The following is a 14,202-nucleotide window of genomic DNA, read 5'->3' on the forward strand; positions in this document are numbered from 1 at the left end:
ATGCATGCAATTAAGGTGTCCAGCCACCCTATGCCACCACTGTGTTCAGCTATGAACAACAACACAGTAACATGGGTGGTGGGTTCGATTCACAGAAGAGCCATGTGGCTTTATAGCAGATGACCATTAGGTGCTTTTGCTGCTTCAGGAAAGTCAGACTCCTGGCCTAACTGATGCACATGAGCCTGTAGGCACCTAAGAACTGGATTCACAGGAGCCAGAAACGTAATCAAAGTAAAACTTCTACCAGAATAAAGTGCTAAGGACAGAGCTAGACCTTAAACCTTGCTCAAAAGAGTTTCTGTAACTAACTCTGCAAAGGGACAAAACTCTTAATTGAGCTTCTACAAGGCTGTTTCTACAATAGCAAGCAACTTGGCAGAAAAGGATTGGATGGGTATCTCCAAGGGCTTGCTGCTGAGGTCCTTACGTCCACATATAACGTGGTTCGGGGGGTTATTTCCATTTATATGTAGTCTGGTTTCCTGCACAGAAAGGCCCCACCAGGCATGTGGGTTAAAGCAATGTCCAGAGCATATAGTTTGGGACCCTTATGTCCCTGTAGGGGAAAATCTGGGGTGTGCTACAGCAGAGGTTTGGGTTTTGTCTCCCACAAAAGGGATCTGGTGCACTAAAACAGCTCTGTGAACTGAGTAAACTCTGTGAACTCTGCGGTAATGGAAGTGAATGGGGGTTGCTTCAGAACTGCACAAGTGCTCCATACCAAAGTACTCACGTAACATAGCCAAAGCTTACAGAAAGGGAGAGGGGCCAGTCCACTTCTCTTTAAAACACAGAATGTGCCTTGAAACCACAGTGGTGACATCTCTTCCCAAGCACTATGAGATCAGGTTGCCCCTGCTGCCCAAGGTGAACCATCTTGGTATCACACTGCTTTGATGCTAAGTGCTTTGGTCCATGCCTGGAAGCCGTGGAAGTCAGTTCAAGCCATTATACTTCACATCAACTTTACTGCATTGCTGTTTCTTCTTGGACAGCTGGTGCCAGGGAAGGGTACCTAATGGGCCACTGGGTCTTCTTGATGGTTTTCAATTATTCATATCCTTTTGAAGATGTAAACTTTTCCATTGACTCCAGAAGGCCTTTGGATTTGGGCCTCACTTGCTGAAATAACCAAGAGAATATACTCTGATTTTTTGCAGTGTTGATTATAAGCCACAACTGCTAATTACTTGGAATTTTATCATAATTTGTAAAATCTTGGTTTCCAGTGTTTTTATGCTATATTGAGTATTCTGTGGATATAAGCTGTCTGTTGGTCTCTTCATAGAAAGAGCAATTAAATTTTACTGTGTTCTTTGGAGGAAAAGTGAGATTTAAGAGACACTGTATAGTTTGTCCATGATTCATCCTGAAAACTTGTTATGCAAGTGGTGACAAACTATGCTGGTAAACAGAGAGAGGCAAGGAACAATTTTCCAGTTGTGAAGAAGGTTATTTTCAAATTTACTGTATGAAGATGAATGCAGTGCTCTTAGCTCAATAAAGATGGCTCCCCTCCAGCTGAAACATTCATTAAACTCCATATAGACACTGCATTGTTTGTTTTTTGGGAAAATCATCTTGGAGCTCATCAGAGTGAGAACTACATAGTTCCTTCTAAAATTTCAGCTTGATCTGGGGCCATTACAGGTTACCCCTTTTCAGAGTTCTCTGTCTAAATTAAAATATTTTATTCTTTTTGTTCAGCCTCCAAGGAAGCAGCCTGATAGCAAAATCTCCCTACAAATTTTGTTATAGAAGTGCCTGTAATTCAGCATTGGAGGCAAGTGGTGTAGAGAAATGGGGATGTGAGCATAGTTCAGTATTTGTGACATTCCTGACAGCAAAGGGCGTATATGGAGAGGATGGGGGGATAGGTGAGAGAGTGGAATCTGGGAAGACTTTTTAATGAGCACTGGTTTTTGTTTCCCTGGAGGTTGAGTTCAAATGTTGCTCAGACAATTTTTTGGCAAGATAGTTGTTATCTTTTTGAGTAAACACTTGGAGGAGTAGTTAAAACAACGGGAATATATTTGAAATCACTGTGAGAGGTCTCAGTGGTCCCAGCAGACATGCTGAAGAAAAAGCACAAAACGAACACTCAACAAAAAACCTGAGAAGTATTTAGTTAAGCTAATTGCCTGATATAGGTATTTTACAATTGAAGAATGAGCAGTAATGCCCAGAAATCTTTAAATAATGAGGGAACAGGCAAAAGAGCTTTGTTAAATTCAGAAAATTCCCTAACTTTACCGGAATTTGTTTAATATAAACTACTCAACAGAGTCGTAACTGTCCGCAAGACAATTCAGAGTGACTTGGCTCTGCTTTCCCATTGCTACGCCTGGCTGAATGTGGAAAATACACTTTACTGTGAGCAAGGATTTCTCTGAATAAACACATTTGTGTGAATTTGCTCCCATCTATAACTAGCTTTCACGGTAGAAATACAATTTCTTTTCATGAAACAAAGTCTTGTTGCCTCAGGGATGAAGACAGTTTTCAGATTACATTTCATAATTCAGTCTACAGTAGCCTGGGTTTGACCATGAGGACCCTAGTGGGGACCATTTTCGTCTCTGTAGCCTGTGGGCTCTCTCCTCTGGGTAGCAACTATTTATTCAGCTTCCAAAATAAGTGACGAAGGAAGAGATGGGACAGTGCCCCTGAGCTGAAAATGCCCAACTGATGGATTGTGAACAGGGGAACTAATTTCTGCCTACTGCTCTCGCTGGATTTCCAGCTGGCTGCCTCGCTGAAATGTAATACAGTCTTAGCAATTGCAAAAAATGCATCAGAAAACACCATTTAAATTAGGCTCACTTATGGCTTTGAAAGTAAAACATATCTTGCAGTAGTTCAGCTGTAGTCTCCTGTTCCCTCGCAAAGCACAGAGTATGCAAGGGCTCTGATATCAGATTTTCTTACAGTAGATTTACCCCAAAATATTCCCACTTATATCAGTAGATTTACTGTGATGAGCATCTGCTTTAATGGCCTGAACCAAAGCCTGTTTGAATCAATGAGGAAACTCTGCTGGCTTCAGTGAGCTCTGCTATAAGGCCTAAGAGAGACATCATGGGAGTTCCTGAGCATTTTAGGTGTTATTTACAGTGGTCTGCTGCTAGGGGAGCGCTAAATCACAGAGTTATTTGTCTGCTGTGGAGTTTAAATGGCAATCTGCTATGCTGCTGCCACAGCTACAATACCTTTTCTGTTGCAATGATTCATGGCAGGTCAAGGGAGCATATGGAATGGAAATACGCTTTATTGTGTTCTATCACTTGTCAAGTCTTATAAACACAACATTTTTATTTTGAGGTATTCTCACTTTATTTTGACAGATACCCATATGCAGAACCAGCGAGAGCCTACCTTTATATACAAAAATATCACCAGATGCCCTTTTCATCTTAAATTTTAGTATATTTTTCATTTCAAGGCTGATCCTGCTTACCTCCCAGTAGCTCTGGGAATTTTGCTTGAGAAAGAAATGCAGCACAAGCCTTTTCCAGATCTCAGTGGTCAAACTACTATGGAATGGGGAGGGGGCAATCAGCCTTGCGAAAGGGTGTGTTTAACTACAAAAAGGGCTAGGTTTAGGCTCCAAGAGTAGAAATCTTCCATCCGTGGGATGTTTCCACACCACTTCTGCTGTGCTGCCACTCCTTGAGCCATTTTCAGAACTCTCCAGTGTTTTCCAAAGCGTTTTTCACTCCCGGTTCCTAGCCCCAGGACATGTTTTCCTGACCCTGTGCTTGCAGTTGCATTTCCATGTGGACAAAAGTTACCACCAGCCACTCTTCAGGCAGGGTTTGCTTGGTCCTTTCATCATCTGCTTAACGTGGATGAGGAGCATGGTGCCATACTGTTCGCTGGACTGGAAGCTGGTGTGAAGAACATCATCATTCAGGAACCCAGTGGGTAAAGGGAGCAATGCAATGCATCTTGTCTGCAGGAGAGGGGCTGGTGGGTAGGATCTCTGCACGCTTTGCAGGAACCACTGTGAACATCGCCAGCTTCACGTTTTTCTCATTAGGTAGCAATCTAGAGCAAACTGCACTGCAGTATCATGATTTAGAGGAGTCCCAGAGTGATGCACAGCCCTGCAAATGTATTGGAAAGACATTCGTTCAGCCCAGGGATGGGGAGCAGTGGCCACTTACCTGTCACTTGTATTTTAACCTGAGTTTATCCTTGCCTTTAAGTGCATCTTCAGAGATGGGGCCAGAGCAGCCCAGTCAACTGCTGCCTTGCTCCTGAATGACTGTAGTGCTGCGGCACATAGTGCCAGACCTGGTGAGCCTTGAGTTGAATTTTATCTGACCGCCTCCTCATCAACAGACACACGGTCTTCCAGGCTTCAGTAGAGGTCTGTGATTTTCATGGCTGTACCTGCTGAGATTCCCATATGGCAACACAAACTACAGCACGGTTTATGCGTTACCAGCTACAAATTGTGCTGTAACTTGGAGTCTGACTCAAGCACAAATTGCCATGTGATGATAACTGTCATCAGACACTTTCAGCACAGACTCTGGGTTGCACCTAATGCAAGACTTTGATCTGGAATCAGCCCCATAAAGCCAGAGCCCTTTAGGAACTCAAGCATCTGGGCAAAAAAATCAGCCGTTTTCTTAAAAAAAAGGAAAAAGAAGCTTATTGTTAAATACTAGGCCATGTGTAAAAGCTCAGACATCATTTCTTTCCTTACTGGTTTGCTTTCACCTGCCTCACATCGTCTACTCTTCCCCACCTTTATCAAAAATATGTGTCAGATATATCTAAAGTGGGAAAAAATTATGCCAGACTCAGACTCAAGCCCTTGTTAGCAGCCTGGTGGCTGTCAGGAGGGTTGTCAGCTCCCTCTCGTGGGTAGAGGAGCACTAAACGGTACAGGCTGGTGTTTCCGAGGCAGCTGCATGTCCCGTGTCAGACCTGATTTATTGTGTGATGGTTCATCTTTGTGCATGACAGTGTCCACAAAGCATGAGAAGATACATGTGAACATACGTGTCTGTGCTGGCTTGCACGTACATATGCACAAATACGTCCACCATGGGTAAAGCAAGCCGAGCTCAGCCCTCAGCTTGAAAATCGGTCTGTTCCACACTTCTGGTTTTGAGCAGATCATCTGATTTAGTTTGCTTGCTTGTAAAACTCCTCTCAAGGATGGACAGCGGAGCAGCACTGCCCCGACTGCTGCAGCCTTCATGCAGCTTTGCTGGGTGCTGCGGTGACAGCATGCCCCAACCCTCGGGATGCTCTCCCCCTGGTTGCTCTGGCCGGAGAGGTGGACGTGCCCTGCGTCCTCCAGCATCAGAGCAGGAGCGTGCGAGGATGCTCGGCCGGCAGCGTCACCCAGACAGCTCTGATGGTGGCATCCAGTGCACCCTCAGCAAAGGGTCCGCTCAGCATTAAGCATCAGCTTGGGTGACAGCAATGGTGAGGTGCCTGCTAGCGCTCAGCCATACCTCTTAGCAAGCAAGTGGGAGCACTGTTTGGTGTTATTGTGGCTTCCAAATGTGTTATAGGTTTACCAAGAAGGCTCAGCTTGGCTTCCTGTGGCTCAGAAATACCTGTGTATGCCCTTCGGCTCACCCACAACTGGGCAAAGCTTTGTGGACGCAGGTCACTTCTTCAGTGTGCAAATGGGGATCGCTCACAGAAGATATTCCTGTGACGCTCCCCCTTCTCCTGGTGGTGTTATAGCCAAGTTCTTTTTGACATTGTTGATTATGCTTGGAAGCAATGCTTTATCTCTGAGTATTTATAAAGTGCTGCTAAAAGGATGGTGGTCAGGAGGCTGTCTGGTTTTGGGCCTTCTGGTGGTGGTTGTATGTCAAGGTGTGCTCTCCATAGCCCCAGCTGGTCCTCCGAATCAGCTGATTATATGAGATAAACTTCATGTTTTATTTGGAGCTGATAAAGCACACAGAAGTCTAGATCACAATATAAAAAATATTTTTCCAGGATGGTTTTTGCACACGAATGGTTGATTTTATGACCTCCTGGATGATTTTAATGGGAATATCTGTCAATATCCACAATTACCATAGCTTCCCAAAACCTAAGACTGCTTTTCGTGTTGGGAAGCACAGAGCTAAGCAGTGAGTTCAGGGATGAGGAGAATGGAAGAATGTCTTATTAGTACTGCTCGGAATCATAAAGTTGTTACAGCTCAGAATCATTTAATCATGGCGTTATAACTCCTAAAATATCAATGTCCTAAAGTAGAGATTTGTAGACTGAAATTTTACCATAGATCTTCTGATTTTTCTTCCTCCTTGAATAAGGTGGTCAATCTGGAGGTAAGATCTAACCAGGTGCAGAGACCCTCTTGAGCAAATGCTTTTAACTCCTAACAAATTGAGGGGAAATTAGGAGACACAGCAGTGTGCCTAAGGTGCAAAAGATTTTCCAGGAGAAGGTCCGGGTAAAGAAAATGAAAAAAATCTCTTGGGAATCACTGTCAAATATAATGGGATTTCAGGGTCCATAGCCCTTCATAGTTATCATGTGGATTTATGTCCAAAGCCTGTGCTTGTATATGGTGCCAGCTCTTAAGCTAGGCAAGGAACATGGTGCAAATGCTAATGACATATTTCTACTGAAGCAAAACTTAGACATAATGTTTCCCTGACAGGTGATCAAAACATCTCAGCAACTATCACACTCCGTTTCCTACTGTCAGAAGTAATGGCGTTATCTAGACTGGGAGCTATTAACACTTTGTTATTGCACTGCCATTCACAGAGCCCAAGGGAGGATGTTTTTTTTTCTTAAATTGCAATCCGTCAGGCGTGAATGAAGATCTTTATCGGCTGAAAGATAACAGCTGATGTCTTCCCTCCTGCTCTCAGACAGGGAAAGTAATATCCTACATAATGGAACAAGGGAGCTGTAGTAGCTCCAGTGAGAATGAAGAGAGAAGGGAGTAGATTGTGTTTCAGGTGTAAGTGTTGAGCTATTAAGTTTCATGGAGTAATGATGTCCTACCATGTAAGACAGAGTAGAAAGAGGCTTTTTATTCCGCTCTTGGGGGCAGGACAGGGCTGTAATCACATTTCCATTGTGTGGGGGGACCAGGGGATGCAGAAGACACAATCTGTTTTCCTACTTCGACTTATCTACCAGAAGGGGAAAAGTTAACACTCTGATAGTCGAGACAAGCCTTTTTGAATGTGGTATTTGTTTTGGCTGGTAGAAGTAACCCCAGTTAACTAAAATGGCAGAGCTATTAAAGAGCCACAGGAAAGGGGTGGGCAGGGCATGTCTTATTTCAGTCAAGGTTGGTCTTTGAATAACCAGCTCTTGTAATGGTTAGAGTGGTTTTTAATAATTTGTGTTTCTAGAGTGGGTGAAAATCATGCTTCTAAGTCTCTGGGCATTCACTGGAAGAGCTGCAGTCAATGGTACTGGTACCATTTGGCTCCCCATATCCTCAGCCCAGGAGACAGTCCTACAGCCCTGCTGCTGAATTTATCATTGCCTTAGCAGTCATGGGGAGGCTGAAGGAAGTGTAAATTTGGACCATGACAAGTCAACACCAAGGGCTTTGATAATGGCACAGACAAATGCATATGGGGAGGCTTCAGGCTAGCTCGGGTGTCCTAGCAATGTCACCACAGCAGGCTGGAGGTCTGAGGGAGCTCGCAGTCTTGCTGGTCTGCTTCCTAAGCAGGCTTTGGTGTCTTTCCCGGGCTGTGTGCTGCTATTGCTACATGGCTAAAGAAGACAAGTCAGCAACAATACAGTGGACACAGAGAACTAGTGTCAGGAAAAGTCTCTCATGGTTCACACTGGCAAAGGAGAGAAGTGTGAATAACCTGGGTTATCGGAAAGGACTGTAGTATTTTGATGACGTTTTTCAGCCTTTCCATTCCGAATCTTGCCAGATGCCCAAAATGCAATGAACATCGCTGCCGAAGCACCACTTGCATGTTCATGCTCCAAGATCAAGCTGCATCTGTGCAACTACTAAACATTTTTTTTAGATATTTCTTTCCCTACCTCTTGTATCACTAGTGAATTCTTCCACTGAATAGATATCAAAGAGGAGGTTGTGGTTTTCCTCACAAAGGAAGTGATATAAGAATGACAATTTGGTCTGCTCTTCCCCATATGATGAAAGGCTGAAGTCAGGTTAGCACATTACTTCAAAATAGAAAGCTTTCTTTTTGCTTTCTGAAACACTTTACAATTACCTTTTGCTGTAATTTACCTGTAAAATTACCTTTACCTGTAATCTGAGATCCTTGTTCACCCACCTACTCACTTACTAAAATGAGGCACAGTTGAATACCTTTCTGAACAGGAACACAAGAATGTGTTTCTCTAGAAGTGAGAGAGTGACCAAGTCCAAGGTCATCACACAGGGGTGGGAAAAGCCGTATCCTGCTTTGCAGGCTGTGGCCTTTCATTAATCTTTAACAAAGACCTCAGAAAAACGGCTTTGAATGCTAAATATGACTTTAAGTAGACATGGGAGAAATGTGCAGGCAGAGACATTTCCTTCAAGGAGCTGTGGAATACTCCAGGGGGTCCTTTTCAATCAAAGTATCCTAAGATTATCCAGCTAAAATGGGTTGCATCCAGGATGGTCTCTGCAAGACGGGTGCTCTCAGACTATCACCTGGTGGTGTCTTCAGCCTGTTTGCACATAAATAAATGAGCAAAGACTGGAAGGATGATGACAGAGGGTGCCATGTGGTTCAGTTGTCTCTATTTTTTGTGCCTGCTGTATTGCTTTCACATGGACTGTAGTCTAAATGGAGTGTAAAAAAAAATATCTATTTACATTTAAAAATCAATCACCTTGACACTTTGGCAGATGGTTTTGGAGGCCGCCTTTTATACCATGTTTCTTAAAACTTGTCAGATGCTGCTTATTCTGTTTCAACCCTTCCCACCCCTCTTTTCTTCCCCCATTCCCTATCATTAACATTGTAGCTAAATTGCCAGACATATAAATGCTATTTTCCATTAAGGTTGCCATGTTACCAAATACGTGCAAGTTTGAAGTAGGAACATGAATTTAATTCCCGAATACCAGTGAGACAGATGTTTCTGTTATGAGGAATTAGCACTCGGGGCTTCCTTTCTCTTACTGAAAACAAATAGCGGTGTTGCTAGCATTCTTCTGTAATTAGTATCTGCTTGCTCTGTGCTTTCTTTCTGCTAAAAGTTTTGCACATTAGGGATTGTGTCATTTTCTGTTTTGGAGCATTGTTTAATAGAGCAAAAAGGCTCGCTTGCCAATAACTGCTTGTAATTTATTGAATAAATAAATTAAATTAATTTCTTAAGTAAATTCTGTGCTGTTCAAAAAGGGATGAAAAGTCTTCTGAATCCAAAACATTAGATGATCTGAGGTCTATGTAGCTGGAGGAGTCTACAGAGCTATTCAGCTGGCAGATGTAGGCATCTGCTCCAGGGCAGCTGAAGCACTAGCCGTGCTCCTCTGACTGTGCCGATGGCACCTCTGCCTGGCCCGTAAGGGGAGCCTGAGCTCTTCATTCACACATAGATGCCTACCTCGCACACCTAAATTAGGTGCCGTAATCCTTGAGCTGAATTGCCCCTTAGTGGAATTATTTGGCTACTTCAGTGAACGCACTTTTGCAGAGCACTAGGGTGCTGAGACAACCACATAGGACTAGTGGAGGTGGCAAGGGATGTCCTTGAGACCTGCGCCCTTCTGGGGTGGCAGCTGGAGACCAGCTGGGCAGTGCAAGAGCATCTCGAGTGACACAAATGCTGATGTTTTGGCAGTGGAATGGAGTGCCAGGTGTCCACCGTCAGTGGGAGAAATTACCCTCTGGAGATGCCTGTCTCTGTTGTGTATGGCCGGAGTCTAGATGGCCAGCTTAGATTAGACTTCCAGCTTTTAGCTGGTGAAATGAATCTCACTTTCTGAAAAATTGGAGTGCTAATGGTTCAAATGTGTGATTTATATTTGCATTGTAGAGACACTTAGCAGCTCAGCCAAGATAGATCCATTTTACTGGGGCCTCCACAAATAAAAAATGAGTATTTTTTTAATCTAAACAAAAGCTCTAATACATTTTTATATGCATACACACACTCAAGAAGCGAGGAACCACTGTAGTCTTCCTCCTGGAGATTCAGACCTGAAACAGAGAGGCGTGAAGTGATTTGCCTAGAGTGGCATAGAAAACTTTGGACAGGAGAAAGAACTTCACCTGGCTTTCCTGCCTTTGGTTCTGTGTCTTAATCACAAAAATGTTTTTTCTTTTCTTCAAATAACAGAATTCTTAAAACAAGTTCTGTATATAAATCTTGTCTGAATAAATGCCTGTTCTCTACAAACTGTATTCAGCTGCTCATGTTAGGCTTCTAAAAATAGATGGGTAATAAGAGAGCCTTTTTCTTTAATGGTGTTATATGTAACATGGAAAATTCAAAATTGTGCATAAGTTACATGTGTTTGAGCCTTGATTTTGACTGAATGGTTTAGATTTAGTGAAGAAGAGTCTGACCACACTTATATGTGCAGTGCCATGACAATCCATGATAGACAGAAGTAAGCAGTAACTAACCTTGAAGCAGTAACGTGCAATAACATGCCCTAAAGCAGTAACATGCCCTGAAAATCTTTTGTGATGAAAGCAAGTACGTGGCTTTACTTTGGCAGGATGTTGTGCACAGAGTAACCCCAGCTTTTTGAACAATATGTGTAAGGGTCACCTTGAAAAAAGTGTTGGATTAATATCTGATTATTGCAGCAGATCATCAGGCCCTGTTCCTTGAGGTGCTTATAAATTTTATGGTGCTTTTCATTTGAATTCATTTGAATTTCTTGTGATAGTCTGAGGCATCACAACACCCATCACCTTAATCCTATGGGTTCTTCTCTGCTAGAGTCTGAGCAAGGAAGTTAAAGGCTTGTGAAGTCATGTAGCTCTCTATCAAAGGGCACAGACTTCCCGTGATAAATTAATGGATTTTTTAGTACTTCACCCACAAGGTGGTATATAGGTACAGAAACATGCTTTGGGAAGGCATCTCTGATAAGGAAAACTACCTGGCTAAGACTGGGATTTTTTTCCAAGTCTGGAATTGATAGTAACAGACCTTAACCCTAATGTTTTGTGAACTCTGGTGTGAAATCTGAGGTTCACAAAAGTCAGTGGCAGAAGACCATTGACTTTGGTCAGGCTGTTTTTTTGCCCCAGGACTCTCAAGGGAATAATTTCCCCGGTACTATTTATGGTTCTGTCGATGATGTGATATCTGTGTTGTATGTGCATGTGTGGGCAGCCCAAAGCTACCCTGTCCTTTCTTAGTGCCAAAATGCATTGCAAACACATTCTTGTTGAGTTGCTTGTTATCACCTCTTTGTCTCTCTTCCCTCGATCACTTTCCTGCTTTCTCCTTTCTACTGCTATAATTTTAAAAATTGCAGAGAATTGCCTCATTTCTCTAAAAAGGCAAGCATGGTGGGGAAGCTTTGCTTCAAGAAGATATAATGTCCTCTAGTGCAAAAGACCCTAATGTGCCCTATTTTTAAAATACTGGCACGGATTGCTGAAGGGATCTTTCAATATATCCTGGCATGCAATGGATGCTTAACACTCATTTCCTCTCGTGAATCTAAGTATCAAACCCAGATGATGAAAGTTTAATCCTTTGGCACAGGTACTGCACATTGCATCTTTCAACACAATGGAGCCCATTTTCTATGGAGAAGAGGAAGTGAAAAATGCCTTGCACAGGACTTCAGCGCAGGTTCTTGGGTGGAAAACGGGAGAGGTTAGAAAAGGTGCAATTTCTGCAAATTAAGTTCCATCTCCAAGATACACATCTAGCAGGCCAAAGCATTGCTTAATGAAAGAAGTAGAGTGCCTTAAAGCCATCTGCACAATTTCTTAAAACTTCACTTCCCTGATGGATAACAGATGGAGGAGGAAATTTATAAGTAAAAGATTAGAGCAACTCTGCTTATAAACAGGAGTACTAATCACTCTGCCTTTGCCCTGGAGACCAGATTTAATCTCAGGGTTTAACTTAATGCAACTGTCTTGTTTCTGCTGCCAACTGAGAACATTCAAATACTCCCATGATAAGAGATACTTTGGGATGATACAAAGCTAAACATTGCTTGGCAATTGATGACCCAGCATTTAATCAATGATTACACTCAACATAACATGGTGAAATAATGGACTGGGTAATTTGTGCATTCAACATTTGTCATCTCCCAGTGTTTAAATCTATATCTGCTCAACTGTTCACTGCATTTGTGTTGTGTCAGTAGCACCTGCACTTTGTACCCTCACCTGATGGTTTTATTCAGCACCCTCTGAAACGAAAAGTGAGACGGTGCCTCTGAATATGTTGGGAATAAGGCGTGGGGCGGTAGATTTGCTGCAGGAGAGTCTTCAATATCTTCTCACCCTTTGGAAGAAATCTCTGTGTGCTGTGCAGGGGGTAGTGTGTGGAAACCAGGGGGCTGTGATCTCATGTGATGTCTCTGATGATAGTTTTTGCCGAGAGCTGCGGTGGAACAGCAGCAGCTCATGTCCCAGCACACAGCAGGGTGTATAAGGCTTAGCTAAGCTTTGCATCCCACTCACCTATATTTCCAGTCCTCTCAGCATAAGCTATCAGGTAGCAGATTTTCCACTCTGTTTTCTATTTCTATACCCCAGTTTTTGTGCTGTGTTCTGGAGTGTTGGGCAAAAGAAGAGAGACAGTGCAATTATACCAATGATGAATATTGATTTTTCAATTTGCTGCGTAAAGTGGAAATTAAAAAGGAAAATTGTCCTAGTCTGACCCGAAATGAAAATGTATTAATTTTGTCATGGAAAAGAAACCAGCCACTGTGCCTGCTGTACTCCTGCTAAAACAAAGTACCTCCAGGCTAAACAGAAAAATTCTATTCAAAATGGAAATGTTTATTTTGCTCCTTGTTTCTGGTAGCTCTTTAGATGTTAGGTAGTTAGATACCTAAACTCAACTTCACAGCACAACAAAAATTGAAATAGTCCATCTTGAAAAAAACATAGTTGTTATGATATATTCTCCTGGACTCTCTCTTGCCATATGTTGGAGAGCTGAACTGAGTTTACTACTGTATTGCAAGCGAGGGTTTATAGCACAAATACAGACAGAGGTGTCTACCCTTTGAAAAATGCTGAAGTCTTGCCCTTCTTTCTGATAGCCTGTCAGCTTCTGTGAACTAATTTTTCTTTTATGTGATACAGAAAATCCTAGGCACCTAGGCACAGGGTGCCTAAAAATTAGAAGCTGCAACACAGGTTGACAACATCTGAGTCTGTTGATAAGCCCTGATTAATCAAATGCTTGTTAAATACAGTTTATCTAAACTTTAAAATTTTTGTGATGAATAAGCATGAGGTTCACCTTTGCTGATTAGGACAATAGAGTCGAGGACATTGTATCATAGCTGGGGAAACTGGTAAGACACACATTTAAGAAACCTGAACCTTTCTTTGCTCCCTAGAAACAATATTCCTGCTCAGCTGATCAAAAGAAAATGAATTTGTGCAATCTCTGGTCATTTTGTGTATTAATAATAACATACTCCCTTTTTGCATTTTTTGTTTGGTTTATTGGAGAAACAAGGGCTTAGGGATCATCCAGGACTGTGTGAGAATGTGGCCATTTAAGTCTTTTCAGGCTCATTTGGAACCAAAAGGAATGGAAACAAAATTCTCTGTGTCATGAAGATAGCTGTCCCGATACAGAATGCAACAGAGCTGCAATGTGAGCATGCCCTTTTTCATTTTAGACAACAGGGTTTACACGTTATGGGAAAAAACTCATCAAGAAGTGTCAGCAAGACTCTGCATCCTATTTGACTCTTGAAAATCCAACTCCAAGACACAAACTCATAGGAAAGCAGATAACAGTGGCTGTGTTGCTCATGGAATGAGTTGCTTTCAATAAGATTTGGAACAAATTAATATTTTGGACTTGTTTCCTGAAGATTGGCAATACTTGACGGATGGAGAATGGTTCATTGGTTATGCTATCCACCGGTGCTGACAAACCTTTAAACTTTTATCTATTTGCTTGTTTTCTTGCTTTTTAAAGAACAGTTTCAAAATAGTCTGGGATGTCTCTGAAAGTAAAAGGCAAAGGAAAACAGATTAAGTCTCCATGTTACAAAGCCACAGTACAATCTAGGTTAGATGTCTGTATGGATTA

The sequence above is a fragment of the Haliaeetus leucocephalus genome, unplaced genomic scaffold, assembly GCF_000737465.1.
Source record: "Haliaeetus leucocephalus isolate CR32 unplaced genomic scaffold, Haliaeetus_leucocephalus-4.0 Scaffold51, whole genome shotgun sequence".
Taxonomy (NCBI): Eukaryota; Metazoa; Chordata; class Aves; order Accipitriformes; family Accipitridae; genus Haliaeetus; species Haliaeetus leucocephalus.